Source organism: Aquarana catesbeiana, linkage group LG08, assembly GCF_042186555.1.
Source record: "Aquarana catesbeiana isolate 2022-GZ linkage group LG08, ASM4218655v1, whole genome shotgun sequence".
Classification (NCBI taxonomy): domain Eukaryota; kingdom Metazoa; phylum Chordata; class Amphibia; order Anura; family Ranidae; genus Aquarana; species Aquarana catesbeiana.
In genome coordinates, this window is record NC_133331.1 from 48,146,186 (window position 1) to 48,167,716 (window position 21,531).

The 21,531-nt window shown below is 43.8% G+C and overlaps 1 protein-coding gene across 3 annotated transcripts in view; it reads right to left on the reverse strand.

Annotated features, from left to right (window-relative positions):
• Positions 1-21,531, reverse strand: part of LOC141105736 (pancreatic lipase-related protein 2-like) — a 176,536-nt gene that overhangs the window by 154,015 nt on the left and 990 nt on the right. The window lies entirely within an intron of this gene.

Genomic DNA, 21,531 nt, shown 5'->3' on the forward strand with positions numbered 1-21,531 from the left:
AGGCACAGATTGCGTGAAAAAATGTTTTAATTTTACTATGTTTTATTGTATTTGCTTTGCAGCTGTGGTAAGTCTTATGCCCTGTACACACAGTAGGATTTTGCGATGGAAAGCGTGCGATCGGATTGTGTTGTCGGAAATTCCTATCGTGTGTGGGCTCCATCGGACATGCTCAGAATAAATTAAGAGACAAAAGCTATTGGCTACTGCCCCGTTTATAGTCCCGACGTACGTGTTTTACGTCACCGCGTTCAGAACGATCGGATTTTCCAACAACTTTGTGCGACCGTGTTTATGCAAGACAAGTTTGGCCCAAAATCCGTTGGAAAAAATCTGATGGATTTTGTTGTCGGAATGTCTGATCAATGTCCGATTGTGTGTACAGGGCATTACTGTTATACTGTAATGTACTTTTGTTTTATTGTTAACCATCAATTGCTTAGCAGGTACGCCATTCAGTTGCAGCACGGGTTTATTTATCTTGACAGCAACAGCGTTTGCCCCCCACGATATGTAAAGTCGTAACTCCATCGCTGTCGAAGGTGATTTCACCACCACAGTTTAAAAAAAGAGCATATATGCCGAAGCATGGGGGCAGGGGTGGAGGAGCAATTTGCTCCTAACATTAGGGGAGGATGCCCCCATGCTTCGGCATATATTTTTTAGGCACAAATTGCGTTAAAAAGGTTTTATTTTTACTATGTTTTATTGTATTTGCTTTGCAGGTGTGGCAAATCTTACTGTTATACTGTAATGTTACTTTGTTTTATTGTTAACCATCATTTGCTTAGCAGGTACGCCATTCAGCTACAGCACTGATTTAATTATCTTGACAGCAACATCGTTGGCTCCCACGATACGTAAATCAGTGACTCCAGTGCTGTAGGAGGTGATTTCCCCACCACAGTTAAAAGAAAATGGTGCATGTATGCCCATCATTAGAAGTGGGTGGATGAATGGGCGGTATTCTAATGGTCGGCATACCCACCGATCAGTCTCTTTTGAAGTAAAGAACATTACAATGTATGCCCAACAAGGACCAGCAATGTACTGGTATGTTGCTGGATTTTGAGTGGTTATACCAGAATGATGCCTACTGGTTTAGATATCATCTTGGTATCATTCTTTTCAGCCAGCGGTGGGCTTTCATGTAAAAACAATCCTAGCAGATAATTAGCCTCTAGACTGCTTTTATAAGCAGTGGGAGGGAACGTCGCCCCCCTCCCCCTCCCTCTTTAATGGTTTTCTCGGGCTCTCCTGTCCTAACAGGGAACCTGAAAATGCAGCCGGTGGTTCCGCCAGCTGATCATAGAGCTGATAAGAGACCAGAACGGCTCCAATCATCTCTATGGCCTGAGAAACCGGAAGCTACGAACATTTCATGACTTAAGTTTCGCCGGATATAAACAGCGCCATTGCAAAAAATTGGCAAAGCATTTTATCACACCGATCTTGGTGTGGTCAGATGCTTTGAGGGCAGAGGAGAGACCCCAATTTTTTCAAAAAAAGAGTACCTGTCACTAATTATTGCTATCATAGGGGATATTTACATTCCCTGAGATAACAATAAAAATGATTAAAAAAAAAAAATGAAAGGAACAGTTTAAAAATATAATAAAAAAGCAAAATAAATAGAAAAAGAAAAAAAAAAGCACACCTGTCCCCCCGTGCTCACGCGCAAAGGTGAACGCAAGCGTCAGTCTGGTGTCATATGTAAACAGCAATTGCACCATGCATGTGAGGTATCACCGCGAAGGTCAGATCGAGGGCAGTAATTTTAGCAGTAGACCTCCTCTGTAAATCTAAAATGGTAACCTGTGAAGGCTTTAAGAAATGTATGCAGTTTGTCGCCGCTGCACGTTTGTGCGCAATTTTAAAGCGTGTTGTGTTTGGTATCTATGTTCTCAACATAAGATTATCTCTTTTATTTCATCAAACATTTGGGCAATATAGTGTGTTTTAGTGCATTAAAATTTTAAAAAGTGCGTTTTTTCCAAAAAAATTGCTGCGCAAATACTGTGTGAAAAAAAAAAATTTCAACACCCACCATTTTAATCTGTAGGGCCTTTGCTTTTAAAAAATATATAATGTTTGGGGTTCAAAGTAATTTTCTTGCAAAAAAAAAAAATATTTTTTCATGTAAACAAAAAGTGTCAGAAAGGGCTTTGTCTTCAAGAGGTTAGAAGAGTGGGCGATGTGTGACATAAGCTTCGAAATGTTGTCCATAAAATGCCAGGACAGTTCAAACCCCCCCCTCCCATTACCCCTTTTTGGAAAGTAGACACCCCAAGCTATTTGCTGATAGGCATGTTGAGTCCATGGAATATTTTATATTTTGCCACAAGTTTCGGGAAAATTACACTTTTTTTTCCACAAAGTTGTCACTAAATGACATATTGTTCAAATATGGCATGGTTATATGTGGAAATACACCCCAAAATACATTCTGCTGCTTCTCCTGAGTACAGGGATACCTCATGTGTGAGACTTTTTGGGAGCCTAGCTGTGTACCGGACCCCGAAAACCAATCACCGTCTTCAGGATTCCTAATGCTGTGTACACACGAGCGGAATTTCCGACAGAAAAAGTCAGACGGAAGCTTTTCAGCGTATATTCCGATCGTGTGTATGCCTCATCTGAATTTTTTTTTCGAAAATTCTGATGGACCTAGAAATAGAACATGTTCTAAATATTTCCGACGGAACCAATTCCTATCTGGAAAACTGTCTGTATGCTGTTCCAAAAAGGACGCATGCTCTGAAGCAAGTACGAGACGGAAGCTATTGGCTACTTTTTTCTAGTCACGTCGTACGTGTTGTACGTCACTGCGTTCTTGACGATCGGATTTTGGTGTGATCGTGTGTACGCAAGACATTTTCAACGGAATTCCATCGGAAAAACCTTCAGAGTTTATTCCGACGGGAAAACCGGTCGTGTGTACGTGGCATTAGGGTGTAAATTTTTGATTTCACTCCTCACTACTATCACAGTTTTGAAGGCCATAAAATGCCAAGATAGCACAAAACCCCTCCAAATGACCCTATTTTGGAAAGTAGACACCCAAAACTATTTGATGAGAGGCATGTTGAGTTCATGGAATATTTTATATTTTGCCACAAGTTGCGGGAAAATGAAAAATTTACTTATTTATTTTTTACACAAAGTTGTCACTAAATGATATATTGTTCAATAGGGGTGCAACGGACCAAAAAACTCACGGTTCGGATCGTTCCTCGGATCAGGAGTCACGGTTCGGATCATTTTCGGATCAACAAAAAGAAATCTCCCCCACTGTAATATCCACAATCTCCCCCACTGTAATAATATATTAGCAGGGTATTGGCGGGTATATTGTCAGGGTATTGGCAGAGTATTGTCAGGGCATTGCAGAGTATTGTCAGGGCATTGCAGAGTATTGTCAGGGCATTGCAGAGTATTGTCAGGGCATTGCAGAGTATTGTCAGGGCATTGCAGAGTTTTTGTTACAAGTGATCGCTCCGGCCGCCAGGTGTACCAAGATGGCCGCCGCTCCGGAGCTAGGCCGAAGCCGCGGCCTTTCCTATGACCGAGGCCACAGAGCGCTCCGCGGGTGTCCCGATCTGCGGAGGTTGATCCGTACGGATCACGGACGATCCGTTGCACCCCTATTGTTCAAACATGGCATGGTTATATGTGGAATTACATCCCAAAATACATTCTGCTGCTTCTCCTGAGTACGGGGATACCACATGCGTGAGACTTTTTGGGAGCCTAGCCGTGTACAGGACCCCAAAAACCAAGCATCACCTTCAGGCTTTTTAAAGGCGTAAAATTTTAATTTTACTCCTCACTACCTATCACAGTTACGGAGGCTCTGAAATGTCCAGATAGCACAAAACCCTCCCCAAATGACCCCATTTTGGAAAGTAGACACCCCAAGGTATTTGCTAAGAGACATGGTGAGTACCGTATTTATCGGCGTATAACACGCGCCGGCGTATAACACGCACCCCAAGTTTAGGAGAGAATTTTAAGGAAAAAAACTTTTAGGAGGGAAGTTTAAGGAAAAGAAACTTACATTAAAATGCCCATCAATGCAGCCTCATCAGTGTTCATCTGCAGCCTTTTCAGTGTCATTGCAGCCTTTTCAGTGTCAGTGCAGCCTTGTCAGTGCAGCTTTGCCCCAGTGCAGCCTTGTCAGTGCAGCTTTGCCCCAGTGCAGCCTTGTCAATGCAGCCTTGTCCCCAGTGCAGCCTTGTCAGTGCAGCCTTGTTCCCAGTGCAGCCTTGTCAATGCAGCCTTGTCCCCAGTGCAGCCTTGTCAGTGCAGCCTTGTCCCCAGTGCAGCCTTATTAATGCAGCCTTGTCCCCAGTGCAGCCTTATCAATGCAGCCTTGTCCCCAGTGCAGCCTTATCAATGCAGCCTTGTCCCCAGTGCAGCCTTGTCCCTGCAGCCTTGTCCCCAGTGCAACCTAGTGTCCATGCCTCCTGCCGCTGCCGCCGCCGCCATACACATAGAAGTAGTTTTAAATATGGCGCCGCGGAGTTCGGAGAGACTTGGCGCCGGCGGAAGTGAACGAACGCCGCCGAGATACACATAGCCGAGGGTTCTCGGCTCTTTCCGGCGCCGCTCACAGTCCCTGACAGTGAGCGGCGCCGGAAAGAGCCGAATACACCCGACTATGTGTATCTATGTGTATCTCGCTCGTTCAGCACCGCCGAGTCCTTCCGAAGTCCGCGGCGCCATATTTGAAACTACTCGCTATGTAAATGTCGGCGGCGATCGCCGACATTCACATAGCGATAGCGGGGATCGGCGTATAACACGCACCCACGACTTTCCCCTGATTTTAAGGGGAAAAAAGTGCGTGTTATACGCCGATAAATACGGTATTTTGCAGATCCCATTTATTTTTGAAAATTAAGAAAAGAAAAATGTATTTTTTTTTCTTTTTTCACAGTGCAATTTCTGCCTGTTAAAAACAACAATGTCCTGGCTACTCGGGAACCACTAATCAGATCTAAAGACTTTTCTGTGGCCACGCTCTGATGGTCGTCCTACTTTGGGGCCTTTGTGTGGGCTGTTTTGAGCCCGAACGCAGTCTATATTCTTTTTGATGGACAACTGATGGCAGAAGTTTATCGGACTTTTTAACCACTACGCATCCGCGCTATGGCCGAATGACGGCCACAGCGCGGACCTGAATTCCTGGGAGGCCGTCATATGACGGCCTCCCCTGTGCACGCTCCCTGCAGGGCGTGCTGTGATCACCGAGTCACTGAGACTCGGCTGATCAGCGATCCGAGTAAGGGGCCCGTCCCGGCCCCTTACCATGTGATCAGCTGTCAGCCAATGACAGCTGATCACATGATGTAAACAAAAGATCGGTAATCTGACAGCGTGAGTAGAAAAAAAAGCCGATCACTGGGATGTGAGGGACATCGGTCCCCAAGTGGAAGAGGCACATCTGCCTCATCAGTGCCACCTTATAGTGCCAATTAAAAGAGCCCACAGTGCCACCTAACAGTGCCCACGGTGCCACCTAACAGTGCCCACAGTGACACCTAACAGTGCCCACAGTGACACCTATCAATGCCAACAAGTGCCACCTATCAATGCCAACAAGTGCCACCTATCAATGCCCACCTGTAGTGCCAATCAGTGCCACCTGGCAGTGCTGCCCATCACTGCCACCCATCAGTGCCCATCACTGCCACCAATAAGTGCCCATCACTGCCGCCTCATCAGCGTACATCAATGAAGGAGAAAAATTACCCGTTTAAAATTTTTTATAACAAAATATTTAAAAAAAAATAATTTTTTTTTAAATTCAGTTTTTTCAATTTTTTTAACAAAAAGTAAAAACTGCAGAGGTGATCAAATACCACCAAAAGAAAGCTCTATTTGTGGTGAAAAAATGATAAAAATTTCATTTGGGTACAGTGTTGTATGACCGCGCAGTTGTCATTCAAAGTGCGTCAGCGCTGAAAGCTGAAAATTGGTCTGGATAGGAGGGGGGTTTAAGTGCCCTGTAAGCAAGTGGTTAAAGATATTCACTGCACATACTCTTATGGGGCGTACACACGGTCGGACTTTTCAGCTACAAAAGTCCGACAGCCTGTCCGACAGACTTTCAACGGACTTTCGACGGACTTGCGGCGGACTTTCTAACGAACAGACTTGCCTCCACACGATCACACAAAAGTCCGTCGAATTCTTACGTGATGACGTACACCGGACTAAAATAAGGAAGTTGATAGCCAGTAGCCAATAGCTGCCCTAGCGTGGGTTTTTGTCCGTCAGACTAGCATACAGACGAGCGGATTTTTCGACCGGACTCGAGTCCGTCGGAAAGATTTGAAGCATGTTTCAAATCTAAAGTCCATCGGATTTGAGGCTGAAAAAGTCCGTTGAAAGTCCGGAGAAGCCCACACACGATCGGATTACCAGCCAGCTTTAGTCCGTCAGCGTCCGTTGGACTTTTGTAGACGAAAAGTCCGACCGTGTGTACGCGGCATTACACTTTTTCATACAATTTAATACTGAATACATTCATTTTCTCTCCTAAAAAACGCCTCTGAAAAAGGGACATCGTCCTGAAACATGTTAGGCTTACAGAGGAACTTGTATTCATCTTTGAATGTGTTAAGATTATATTATATATAAATTGTTTTTTTTCTCACAAATGTTCTGTATAGATTACTATTTTTATCTATGCGTTTTTAAGCATTTCTTCAAATAAATAATATTTTTTTATAAAAAATTATTCGCTTTCAAAGTTTGCCTTAAAAGTCTCTTTGCACCGGGGGGTACTAGTGTCCCTTTTTAGGGTCCTATTTCATGAGTGCAAGTTCTCTGCCCCCTTCTTCATCACAGGTCCCAGTAGACTGTGATACCACTCAATGCAAAGCGGGCAGCTGGCTGTGAAACAGACACTCACAAGTCTTTAGCGCTGTGTTCGCTTGAGCCATTTTTTTTTTTTCACTGTTCTACGGGACCGGGGATCGAAGACCAGTGAAACTCCAGATCCTGAGACTGGCGAGTGTCTATTACAAGTCAGCAGCTACAAAAACTGTACCTTTCATTTTTAGAAATATGACTGGAGCTCCACTTTAAACACTTATCTGAGTCCTTTCTCAATCCAGTGCTGTCCCACGTGCAGCAGTGCTGCTCCTCTCTTCCTGCATTCCTTTGGGGGGGAGGAATGAAGGGAGGGGGACGCACACAGCCCAGCCATGGAGCACACCTGTACAAGTGCCTCTTCAGCAGCCAGCTTGCTGAGGGGTCACTTGGAGAAGAAGCGGAACCGTGCTGCATGTGTCTATGGATGCAGACAGGCTGGCTCAGGAGTTTGATCTCACAAGTGCTGCTTGTCACATGATGTAAATCCATCATCATTCATATTGTTCAGCGATGTAAATCCAGGGTCAATCCCAATGGAGGCTGTCTGGCAATCCTACAACACAATGTTTGCCACCACAATGATGCTGCCTGGATTGGCAGTCAGTGGTCTCCTAATCAATAGTCGGTCCTGCTGGCTGCCAATTATTAGCAGGGACCAAGAGCTGTCTTTCACAGCTTGATCTCTGTGCTGGAAGCGCGCTCTCACCACAGAAACATTAGCCACTCAGCGTTGCATAGGTGTTGCGTGTGCACGTTAAAACCCACCCTTTTGCCTTTGCATATATGTGTTAGGTGGTTGTAAAGGGCGTAAAAGACCCTTTGCTTGTAGATTTGTATTTCTTTTAACCACTTAAGGACCAGCCTCATTTTGGATTTTAGGTGTTTACATGTTTAAAACAGGTTTTTTTGCTAGAAAATTACTTAGAACCCCCAAATATTATATATTTTTTTTCTAACACCCTAGAGAATAAAATGGCGTCATTGCAATACTTTTTTTTGCACCGTATTTGCGCAGCGGTCTTATAAGCGCACTTTTTTTTGGAAAAATGTCACTTTTTTGAATAAAAAAATTAGACAACAGTAAAGTTAGCCCAATTTTTTTTTTTATATTTTGAAATTTAATGTTACGCCAAGTAAATTGATACCCAACATGTCACACTTCAAAATTGCGCCTGCTCGTGGAATGGCGTCAAACTTTTACCCTTAAAAATCTCCATAGACGATGTTTAAAAAATTTCTACAGGTTGGATGTTTTGCGTTACAGAGGAGGTCTAGGGCTAGAATTATTGCTCTCGCTCTACCGATCGCGGCGACACCTCACATGTGTGGTTTGACCACCGTTTTCATATGCGGGCGCTACTCACGTATACGTTCGTCAGGGCGCTTTAAAAATACTTTTTTTTTTTTCTTATTTATTTTAGTTTATTTTATTTCTTTTTTCACAGTTTAAAAAAAAAAAAAAATTGGATCACTTTTATTCCTATTACAAGGAATGTAAACATTCCTTGTAATAGTAAAAACCATGACAGGTCCTCTTAAATATGAGATCTGGGGTCAAAAAGTCCTCAGATCTCATATTTGGACTTTAATGCAAAAAAAAAAAAAAAAAAGTGCCTTTAAGACAAATGGGCGGAGCTGACGTTATGACGTCGCTTCCGCCGTCCTATGGTATGGAGACGGGTGGGCGCCATCTTAGCCTCACTGGTCACCATACCGAGGAAGTGAGAGGACCCAATCGCCTCCGGTAAGCGGCGAAGGGCACGGGAGAGCGGCATGAGAGGGGTGGCACCTCTCCCGCCGCCAACGGTGATCTCGCGGTGAACCCGCCGCAGAGACCACCATTATCGTGTACAGAACCGCTGGCCCTAAAGATGGATACCTCGGTTGTGGCAGCAGCTGCTGCCGTTACCGAGATATCCATCTTCAAAGTAATGACGTATATATACAGTGGCCGGTCGGTAAGTGGTTAGATGTTTTTATATTAGTAGATGTCCTCCATGGCAATGTCTAGCTGCCCATGCCCTCTTTGAACAAAAGTTTAAAAAAACAAACAAAACAAAAACCAAGACTTGGCTTCCATAGACTTTACTAAGGTTCAGCGCTATGTTCGAAGGATGGGCTGATATTGATTCTACCAATTTGATTTCACTTCGCCCTGAAGGGACCATGCAGCAACACTCTCTTCTCTGTAGACAGTTAGACTTGATTACTTAAACTGTGAGATGGATTCTCTTTCTATCAGTTTTTGGGCAGCACAGCGGCTTAGTGGTTAACCTGCATGCCTTGCAGCACTGGAGGAGTTCTTGGTTTGACTACCAACAAGGATGCTATCTGCATGGAGTTTGCATGTTCTCCCTGTCTGTGCATGGCTTTTCTTCACATACTTCAGTTTTCTCCCACAGATGGATTCTCTTGCTATCAACTTTCAGGCAGCACAGAGGCTTAGTGGTTAACACCTATGCCTTGCAGCATTTGGGTCCTTGGTTTGAATACTATCAAGGACTCTACCTGCATGGAGTTTGCACGTTCTCCCTGTGCTTGTGTTGATTTTCTCGGGGTGCTCTGGTTTCCTCGGGGTGCTCTGGTGTCTCCAAAGACATGCTGGCCAATTGGCCCTACTATGTATGCATATAGGAAGTCTCTTAGCTCAGTGATTTTCAGCTTATGATACGCATGTTTCTTATAAAGCCAATGTTTTCCATGTACCTCCTGCTCCCTTTAGCTGACAAACTTGTGGCAGTTCAGAATAACAGTAATTTGCTCATGTAATCACCTCAGTGCTCACCCAAGGGTGCTGACAGACAATGGCGCTGTCAGACTCACCCATCGCCACATCTTTTTATGGAAATATGCGACCGTTAGGAAATGTCTCACTGCCATGCAGATAAAAAAATAACAGAATTTAAAATGCATTGGTATTCTTCAAAGAGGCAGGAATTATTCAGTTTCTGAAAAAATCAACCAGAGCCCTGGTGCCCAATCTGCGGAGGGTTGATTCCAATTTTTTGCTATTCACATGGTCAAACCCCTTTAGCACCTGATAACTTAGATATATATGTGTAAAAGATTTAGATTTTAACACTCTGTCTTTTTTTCCCCATATGGGCATTATATCCACTGAGGAATGCTATAAGTCAATTTGCATTTTGTAGAGTAGAGTAGGGACTGGCCAGAGGGGGATTACTTTGATGCAGTTGGCCAGTTTAAGCATGCATTGCAATGTACGTGAACCAAAAATCCCTGTCTTTATGCAAAGTTATATGTGTATAGTAGTTTTCAGGGGGATGATTCAGGTTTTTTGGTACTCATGTGGTCACACCCTTTTAGTACTAGATGGGTTAGGCTGGCCATAATGGATCGAAATTCTACTGGTTCAGAAGGTACAGGGTGAATTTTGATCCATTATTTGGTCACTGCAGTTGAATAGAGGTCAATCTACTTATCAACTTCTGTTCAACCGCCCTGTTGGATAATAGCTATTCGATCAGTGCTGCAGACAATAGGCTGCAGTGCTGATCTTTTTATTCTGACAGCCAGGCAGTGTCCCCACTTTCAGAATACAATAGCGCAGTGGGGGGGATTCCCCCATCCACCTTGAATGTGAGGATGAGGGAATTTGTTCAGTTTGTTCATTCAGCCCACTGGCTGAACAAAAAACTGAACCGTGTGTGGTCACCCCATTGGTTAAAAGCTGCTTAATCAGCACTGCAGGCAACAGGACCATTGGCTGAATAAAAAAATTAAAAAAACACGTGTGGCAAGTTTCATGTAAATGTATAAAGCTGTAACGATTTAAATACAGCTATATCTAACTTGGTATCATCAGTGTCAGATAGATAAAATAAATTACATTGTTTGTATCAGTGGGATAAAAGAATAACTATAAAGCCTCGTACACACGATCGGATTGTTGGCCAACAAAACCATGGACTTTTGTCCAAAGGGCGTTGGCCCAAACTTGTCTTGCATACAAACGGCAAGGAATTGTGGGCCAACAAATACGAACGTAGTGACGTACTACATTGTTTTTCAGCCCTTTAGCGCCACCCTCTGGGCTCCTTCTGCTAGTTTCGTATTAGTAGAAGTTTGGTGAGTGTTGTCTCGCGCTTTTCATTTTGCGCTTTTCAGTCCGTTTCTGAACGGCCGTTCAACAACCAGCCATGTTGCAGAATCGGAGGAGATAACGTGTTATTTATTATTGGCCTTGGAGTTATTGCTTTGACATTATATTTTGGGTTAAATAATGATTTGATTTGGTATATTTTCTATATTTTTGGATGCATAGAATGCACTTTTTGGTTAAGTTCTATTGGCAGATAGCATGTCTAATTTTATTTGTTTTCTTTTTTTAATGCACAATAAAAAAAAATGTGTAGAATAATACTTGGCTATGTGTTTTACTTCAAATGACAGTTTTGGAGTAGACAGTTACGTTTAAAAAATACAATGTAAAATTCACAAGGGACACCAACATAGTTGTATCTTTGATCTTAAAAACATTATTCTTAATATTATTCTTGATATCACTAGAAAAAAAAGTATTTGAAAATGTATTTGCAATAACTCCATCAGCATCACCAGCAAAGCAGCTTCATTATTATCCCATTAACCACTTGCTTACTGGGCACTTAATCTCCCCTCCTGCACAGACCAATTTTCAGCTTTCAGCGCTGACGCACTTTGAATGACAATTGTGCGGTCATACAACACTGTACCCAAATGAAATTTTTATAATTTTTTTCCCACATATAGAGCTTTCTTTTGGAAGTATTTAATCACAGCTGGGGGTTTTATTTTTTGTTAAACAAACAAAAAAAGAATATTTTGAAAAAAAAAAAAATCATGTTTCATAGTTTGTTATAAAATTTTGAAAACACGTAATTTTTCTCCTTCATTGATATTCGCTGATGAGGCTGCTGATAGGCACAGTTAAGGCGGCACTGATAGGCACAGATAAGGCGGTACTGATAGGCACCAATAAGGCGGTACTGATAAGCACCGATAAGGCGGCACTGATGGGCACAGATAAGATGGCACTGATGGGCCCTGATAGGTGGCACGGATGGGTAGCACTGATAAGTGCCACTGATAGATGGCACTGATAGGTGGCACTGATGTGCAGCACTGTTGTTGAGGAACTGATTGTGGGCACTAATGGGTGGCACTGTGGGCACTAATGGGTGGCACTGGTAGGTGGCACTGGTGCCTACTGCTAGGTGGCACTTGCAGGGGGCACAGGTGGGCACCGAGGAGCTGGAGGCAGCTTGCCGTGATCGGGACTAATGTCCCTCTCATGACCGCCGGTGATTAGCTTTTTTTTTTTTCTCCTCGCACTCTCATCGCGAGGAGAAGAAATAGCCGATTACCGGCTCTGTTGACATCACATGATCAGCTGTCATTGGCTGACAGCTGATCACGTGGTAAGGGGTCGGGATCGACCCCTTACTCCGATCTGTGATCCAGCGAGTCTTGTAGACTCGCTGATCACAGAGCGTGCCACGCGCGCCCTGCAGGGGGTGCGCAGGCCGCTCGGGCACGGGAGGACGTCAATGGACGTATTCCCGGCAAAGCGGGACCGCGCTGTAGCATAGCGTGGATCTGTAGTAGTTAAAGAGAATTGTGCGCTGCATTTGGAGATTTCATAATTTGCCAGGTCACGAATGGTAATTCTCCATTAGGAACGCTAGTTTATAAGAACGACCGCTTCTGGCTCGCCCTTGATTCTGCGCATGTGTGTTTGTACTTTGGAGTTTTGTCCGACGGACTTCTGTACACGCGCTCGGAAAATCCGACAACAGACATTTGTCTGCGGAAAATTATAAAACTTGCTTTCAACATTTGTCCGGAAAATCCGACAACAATTATTTGATGGAGCATACACACGGTCGGATTTTCTGCCAACAGCCCGTCATCACACATTTCCCGTCGGAAAATCCGATCGTGTGTACAAGGCTTTACACTCCAGACTGATGGGGTATCACGGCACCACATCCCTTGTATATGTTGGAAAACACAGAATATCTATTGGAGGGACTTTAACACTTTCGCTGACAGACCGGTTTTGCATCTTTTAACACATTTAAAAAAATTATTTTTGGCCTGAAGATCAATTAAAACCTTCAAAACATTTTCAGAAAGCAGACACTCTGGAGAATAAAAGATTAGCAGTTGTAATATGTTACCCATTTTCTGGAAAAATATAAAAAAGACGATGTAGCGCCAAGTAAATAGATATCAAACATGTCAAAACTTAAAATTGCAAATGCCAGTGAAACGGGGACATAATCCAGTACCCTAAATTTTCTATTGGCAACGCTTTAAAAACTGTGAGTAATGGGCCTACAATTATTGCTCTGACTCCAGCGTGCGTGGTGATCTAAGATCCTCCTCTTCTCGGATCCCTTTTTGGCTCTCCTGACCCCTCCCTCCTGTAGAGTGCCCCCAAAACAAGCAGCTTGATATGGGGTCACCCGAGCCACGTGTATCCCTTCAAAAACTGAGCAGCGATTCGGCCTGCCCTGCCTCTCCTTATTGCTTTAATGAACTTTGACTGAAAGCAGCGAGAGACAATGGTGCCGTTGCTGTGTCTCAGTCATTCAGGAGGGAGAGTCCCGGAAGGCTGAGGAACTTGTGGACATCGCTGGATCGAGATGTGGCTCAGGTTAGTATTAGGGGGGCTGAGGGGAGGCTGCAGCACACAGAAGGCTTTTTATTTTAATGCATAGAATGCATTAAGATAAAAAAAAACTTCTGCCCTTACAACCACTTTAAATACAAACATGATGAAAACACATGTCATACAGAAAAATGACTGTATACATTGGAAAACAACTCAAACCCAATGGAAATCAACATACACAGTACCAACCAGAGCCGCAGGTATGATGAATTCCACAAACCAATCGCTAAAAAATCCCCTCTCCTGTTGGTGACCGCAGAAGAAAACATAAGGGGGACTCAGTGACAGCCAATGGTGTACTTCTAAGGGTCACCATACATGTTACATTCTGACCATACAATCGTTGAGCAATTAACTTTACCAAAACCATGTAATATGAGGACCTACCTATTCTATCCTATTAGTCTGTATCCAATTAGGCAGGCCCTTCTACTACATACACTATATTGTAAGCTCCTTGAGGGCAGGGACTGATGTGAATGTACAATACATACAGTATATATATCACACACAGTATCTCACAAAAGTGAGTACACCCTTCACATTTTTGTAAGTATTTTATTATATCTTTTCATGTGACAACACTAAAGAAATGACACTTTGCTACAATGTAAAGTAGTGAGTGTACAGCTTGTATAACAGTGTAAATTTGCTGTCCCCTCAAAATAACTCAACACACAGCCATTATTATCTAAAGCGCAAGGAACAAAAGTAAGTACACTGTACAGGGCAGCCATCACCGCCTGCCGCAATGCTCCCGGGCACCGCGATCATCCGGAACAGCTCGGAAGAGGCAGTGGCGTGTGGGACCCCTTTCTGCCACCCACAGAAGTGATCAAGTGGCTAATAAGCCACTCAGATAACCTGCACAAAAAAGAGACTCACCGGCTGAGAATTTGCATACCAGAATGATGCCTATAGGTGCAGGCATCATTCCGATATAACCACTGAAACCGAGTGACGTCTATGGAAGTGATTATGGAGTCTGTCTGAGGTTACATGAAGAGGATTTGAGACAGCCTAAATTCACACAAGATCTGTGGTTAGTTCACCAAGATGTCTGGAATAATCTACCTGTGTGCAAGTCTACCTAGAAGAATTGATGCTGTTTTGAAAGCAAAGGGTGGTCACACAAAATATACATTTTTTTGGATTTCTCTTCATTTACTTTCTATCTTGTTAAATGATATGATAAAATTAAACTATTAACATTTCTATTTCTGAAAGCCTTCGTCATTTACACAATGTTTTCACACCTGCCTAAAACTTTTGCACAGTAACATATACATGAATATATATATATATATATATATATATATATATATATATATATATATATATATATATATATAAAAGAAAGTCACCGAACACCAATATTCTTGCTCACCCTCCACGTAGATTTCCCAGTACACAGGTATGTACAAATAGAAGATTTTGAGCATCCCCAATATTCTTCAAGTACAACGATAATCAACAAAATGTCAAAGGGTGTTAAAACCAATAGGAGACACAAGTTACTTAACTACCAATACTCTTAGGCCTCATTCCCTAATGCGAGTAAACACAGCCCTCCATGGGCATATGTACACTTTTGTACACCCCGTGTGAACGAGGCCCGTCACTGGACACTGACCAACCATAAAAATTCCAACCAGTCCAATAGACAATTCAATTAAGATCTACTGACAAATAAAAAGAAAATAAATAGATATTATTCTTCTGTACTAGAATATTCACATCAGTCACTCTGTACCAGAGGAGCTTACACTCTAATGTCCCCAACAAAGTCACACACTATTTACATTATACATTTATATAGCTCTGACATGCACATGTTTCTGTAACAAACCAATAAAAGTGGCAGTTGTGTTGTAGAGCAGATATATTGGTGTGTGATGCCTGGGAAAACATTCCTCTGAAAACCAGAGCGCATATATTCAATCGACTTCTGTAGTCCCACCTGCCTAACAGGCAGGCCTGAAAAGTAGGGGAAATAGCTTGCATCCATCTGCGGCACACCGCCCTGCCTTCTTGGTCCTTTTGCAGTTTGAATGTGGTGTGAAAAGTTTGCTCTGCTAGCCTATTGTGCCTATCATTACCTTCTGATTGATTCATTTTCAAATTCCACCCACACCCACCACAGTATAAAGCTAGATCGCTCTTATGGAATAGCACCTGCTAGGGGAACATGCTGGGGTTCTTTCAGAGAAGTGCCATTCGTTAAAGTGGTTGTAAACCCTTACAGACCACTTTGACTTACAGGTAAGCCCAGATTAAGGCTTACGTGTAGGTCCAAGAAATATCTCCTAAACCTACACAGTAGGTATATGCCGTTAGTGGCGGCTTCCGTGCGCATGCATGGGAGTGACGTCATCGCGGCTCCGGCCAATCACAGCGCCGGAGCCACGATACTCGGAAAGAAGATGGACGCTCCGTAGCAGAGGGGACTACGGAGACATTGCAGGCTCCTGTGTCAGGTAAGTGACACATAATGGGCTACTATGCGATGCGTAGTAGCCCATTATGCTTTACCTTTGCAGGGAAACAAAGAGGAAGTAAACCCATCAGGGTTTACTTCCTCTTTAACTGCTTGCTGACCGCCGACTGTCAATTGACGGCCAGGCGGCGCAGCTCTCGTGGCGGGCGGGCGTCATATGACGGCCTCGCTTTCCCAGGCCACCAGGGGGCGCGCACACATCGCCGACGGCGATCGCGCCTGCTGTGTCACTGGGCACCCGGTGCGCGTTCCCGGCGGCCACGATTACCGGTAACACAGCAGGACCGTGGATCTGTGTGTGTAAACGATATGTCCGCCGCAATATCGCAGTCACGATAAAAATCGCAGATCACCGCCATTACTAGTAAAAAAATTAAAATGTTATAAATCTATCCCCTATTTTGTAGACGCTATAACTTTTGCGCAAACCAATCAATATACGTTTATTGCGATTGTTTTACCAAAAATATGTACAAGAATACATATCGGCCTAAACTGAGAAAAAATTTTTTTACAGAAAAAAAAATTGGATATTTATTATCGCAAAAGGTAAAAATTATTGTGGTTTTTTTTTGTAAACTTGTTACTCTTCTTTTGTTTATAGCGCAAAAAATAAAAACCGCAGAGGTGATCAAATACCACTAAAAGAAAGCTCTATTTGTGGGGAAAAAATGATAACAATTTCATTTGGGTACAGTGTTGTATGACCGTGCAATTGTCATTCAAAATGTGACAGCGCTGAAAGCTGAAAAATGGCTTGAGCAGGAAGGGGGCGAAAATGCGCTGTATTGAAGTGATTAAAGCGGTTGTATACCCGCACAAATGTTTTTTTTTTAAAAAAAAACCTGTAAGGCCGCGTACACACGAGCGGACATTTTTCGGCAACAAAAGTCCGACGGCCATTCCGGCGCAATTTCGTCAAACTTTTGAACGAACGGACTTGCCTACACACGATCACACCAAAGTCCAACGGATTTGTATGTGATGACTCGAGTCCGTCGGAAAGATTTGAAGCATGTTTCACATCTAAAGTCCGCCAGATTTACGACTGGAAAAGTCCGCTGAAGGTCCGATGAAGGCCACACATGATCGGATTGTCCGCCGGACTCGGTCCGTCGGACCAGTCCGGTCGACAAGTCCGCTCGTGTGTATGCTGCATAAGGGAGAAGGCATAATGAGCACCACATACTAGCTCATTATTAAATACTCACCTTAGAACGAGGCGTTGGCAGCTGATCCCGGTCACCGCCGAGGAAACGCTCCCACGACTTCTTTCCAGCAAGGTCCGGCAGCATCTGCCGGACCTTCACAGCGCATGCGCGCTGACGTCAGCGGCTGCATGCAAAGTGAATATCATCTAAACCGTACAGGTTTAGGAGATATTCATGTTACCTACAGGCAAGCCTTATTATAGGGTTACCTGTTGGTAAAATATAAAAAAAGGGTATACAACCACTTTAAGTGGCACCTCCACTCTTGCACTTCAGCAATTGCACAAAGCGAAAAAAATTACAGCAAACTACTTTGCAAAACACCATACAGATTGCAGGTGACCTCGTTTTCCCTTTCAGCTCTCCTTCCTGTCTGTAACATGCACTCTCTACCTCTCCTTTCAGTTATGTTCTCTCTCCTTAAAGAGGTTGTAAACCTCCCTCTAATATTTGTACCTATAGGTAAGCCTAGAATAAGGCTTACTTATAGGTACTGTAAATATCTCCTAAACGTGCGCCGTTTAGGAGATTTTTACTGTATACTGCGCCAATGATATCACTGGCACATGTGCTCTGAAGGAACAGCCACCCGTGCATACTAGCACATTATGCCTTTACTTTTACTTTGCAGTGAAGGGGAAAAAAAAAAAAAATAGTTTACTTCCTCTTTAAACTCTGTTTCCGTCACCCCACAACCTGTATATATCTATCTATCTATCTATCTATCTATCTATCTATCTATCTATCTATATCTATCTATCTATATCTATCTATCTATATATATATATATACCGTATTTATCGGCGTATAACACGCGCCTGCGTATAACACACACCCCAAGTTTAGGAGGGAATTTTAAGGAAAAAACTTACATTTAAATGCCCATCAATGCAGCGTTATCAGTGTCCATTTGCAGCCTTCCCTGTGTCTTTGCAGCCTCGTTTCTTTTAAAATTGGCGCCGATCGAGATACACAAAGCCGAGTGTACTTCGGCTAGACTCGGCTCTGCTCACAGTCAGGGGCGGGACTGCGAGAGGAGCAGAGTCCAGCCGAAGTACACTCGGCTTTGTGTATGTCGGCTCTGCTCGCTCCTCTCCTCACAATCAGAAGGGATCGGCGGGGATCGGTGTACAACATGCACCCACGATTTTCCCCTGATTTTAAGGGGAAAAAAGTACGTTTTATACGCCGATAAATATGGTATATCACCCTCACGTCTGTCCTTTCCTTATGACTGCACTCAATACCTCCTCCTAATTTTAATCCCACATGCTAATAAAACCCCCAGGATGCTGAGGCATGTCCCTGTATATAAACCACGCTCTCATATTACCTCCTTCACCCTTCTGCTTCTCTTAACCTCTGTAGATATATCCCCAAACCCTGGGCCTTAAAGTGATTGTAAAGGCTCTTTTTTTTTAAATAACAAACATGTTATACTTATCTCCTCTGTGAAACTGGTTTTGCACAGAGCAGCCCGGATCCTCCTCATCTCGGGTCCCTCTTTGCTGCTCCTGGCCCCTCCCTCCTTTGAGTGCCCCTCAGCCAGCAGCTTGCTACAGGGGGCACCCAAGCCGAGTCAGAGCGCCTTGTATCCATTCAGAACCTCCCCTCTCTCCCCTGATTGGCTGACTGACTTTGATTGAGAGCCTCGGGAGCCAATGGCGCCGCTGCTCTGTCTCAGCCAATCAGAAGGAGTGTCCTGGATGGCTGAGGGGATCGTGGACATCTTTAGAGAGAGAAGGTAGGTAATTAGGGGGGTGCTGCTACACACAGAATGATTTTTTATCTTAATGCGTAGAATGCATTAAGATAAAAAACCTTCTGCCTTTAATCATTTAACTGTACCCGTGGCACCCATCACCCTGCACCCTCTGGCCGTAGCCGCAATCCACACAATTTAGCTTCCATTCCAAAACATAGCTGCGCTCCTGAGTGTCTGTGACGTAAGAATAAGTCTCAAACTGTTCAACCAATATAAATCTGCCCTCTAAAAATACAATTCCTGTGCCTTTACACTGCCAAGCAGACCTATTTTATCACTCTCATTAACAACTTCTCATCCAGTCTCCGTCAACTCTTCTCTACCTTTATCTCTCTACTTTGTCTTCCCACTGCCTTCATCCACTAACTCACTCACTGCCCAGGAGTCACCAATCACTTCAGAAATAAGATTGACACAATTTGTGATGAGATCTCCAGTGTACAGATATCTCCCCCCATTAACGCTCCATGTCCACAGGTACACTCAACACTTCCCTCATTCAACCCCGCTACTATAAACAAGGTTGCTAAATTGTTTTAATGCCCACCTCACCACCTGCCCCCTGGAAACTGTTCCCTCTCAAATGCTACAGTCATCTTCTGGCTCTATCGTACACTCTCTTACTAACATCTTCAATCCCTCTCTTCTGCCACCTTCCCACGCTCTCTAAAACATACATTAATCACCCTGGTACTTAAAAAGCCTTCCTCTGACCCCTCCAATCTTAACCTATACTGCATCTCCTTGCTCCCCTTTTTCTCTAATGTCCTTGAACTCCTGGGCTACAACCGACTAAGTGACCACCTCATTAAGAACAACCTTCGAATCCCCTTCAGTCTGGATTTCGTCCTCAACACTCCACAGAAACTTGTCTCCTAAAACTCACAAATGATTTACTAGTAGCTAAAACCAATGGACACTATTCTGTACTCCTACTTCTCGACCATTTGGCTGCCTTTGATACGGTTGACCACCCCCTCCTCAAAAAACGTTACTCCTTTGGTCTTCGTGACTGTGCTCTTCATTTGTTCTCATCCTACCTATCCCAACACACCTTCAGTGTCACTTACAATTCTACTTCCTTTCTCTGTTGGGGTCCCTCCCCCTAAGGTTCTGTTCTTGGATCTTTCTTATTTTTGATCTATACCTCCTCTCTGGGTCAACTGATAGCCTCCCATAGCTTTCAATATCATTTCTAAACTGACAGCACCTAAATCTATCTCTCAACCTCTCAAATCACTCCATCAGTCTCCTCACACATCACTAATTTACTGACCAACATACCAATCTGGATGTCACACCCCTTCCTTAAACTCAATTTATCCTAAACCAATCTCATAAAATTCCCTCCCCCATGTGCCTTTTCCCTTGATATCTCCGTCAAGATCAATGCTGCAACCATCAACCCATCCCCCTATGCCAGGGTGCTAGGTGTTACTCTGGATTTTGAGCTCTCCTGTGGACCCCACATTCAATTACTGTACAAAGCTTGCCGCCTCAACCTCTATAAACATCTCCAAAATACGCCCCTTGCTAACCAATGACACCACAAAGCTTCTAATCGCCTTGACTACTGCAACTCCCTCCTCATTGGATTACCTTTACATAGGCTGTTTGTCCTTCATTCCATGCTGCTGCCAGACTCATCCATCTTACCAACTGTGCAGTGTCTGCTACGCCTCTTTGCCAGTCCCTCCATTGGCTGCCACTCATCCGACAAATTAAATTAAAATACTAAAAATAACTTACAAAGCCATCCACAACTCTGCCCTTGCTACATCTATCACTACCTAGTTTCCAAATACCAACCAAATAGTTCTCTTCGTTCCTCCCAAGACCTCCTGCTCCTTGTCACCTCCTCTCATGCTCGCCTCCAGGACTTTTAATGAGCCTCTCCTATCCTATGAAACTCCCTACCCCAAACTGTACGGCTAGTTCCCATTCTGCCAACTTTTAGGCGATCCCTGAAAACCCTTTTCTTCACAGAAGCCTATCCTGCCTCCACTTAACAACCGTATTTATCTCCAGCAGCTCGTTACCCAAAGTTATTGCCTTTTGTATCATATGGCCCTCTCTGTTAGATTTCAAGCTCTGATGAGCAGGACTCTGATTCCTCCTTTATTGATATGTATTGTAAATGAACTGTAAGTTTGTGAGCAGGGTGCAGCGTGGTGAGTCGGTGGCAGGGATCACACACAGGCCGAGTGATATGAACTGTATATTGTAGAATATTACAACAAAGTACAACCTGGCCCGGCGGGAGAGCACAACCATCTGGAGCCACTTACAGTGGCAGCAGCAGAGGTTCTGCCACTTGAAATGGTGCCAACAGCTTCTGAGAGCAGGAATGAGGCCTGGCTGGTCCAACTCATCTGGGAGGCTTCCTAAGTGGAGATAGTATAGTCCCTGCACGCTCCCTCTCCCTGTCACTATGTGCTGTCCCGCATAGAAGGCTTTTCCTACACTAACCAATCGCAGAATGTACGCCAAATCAGGG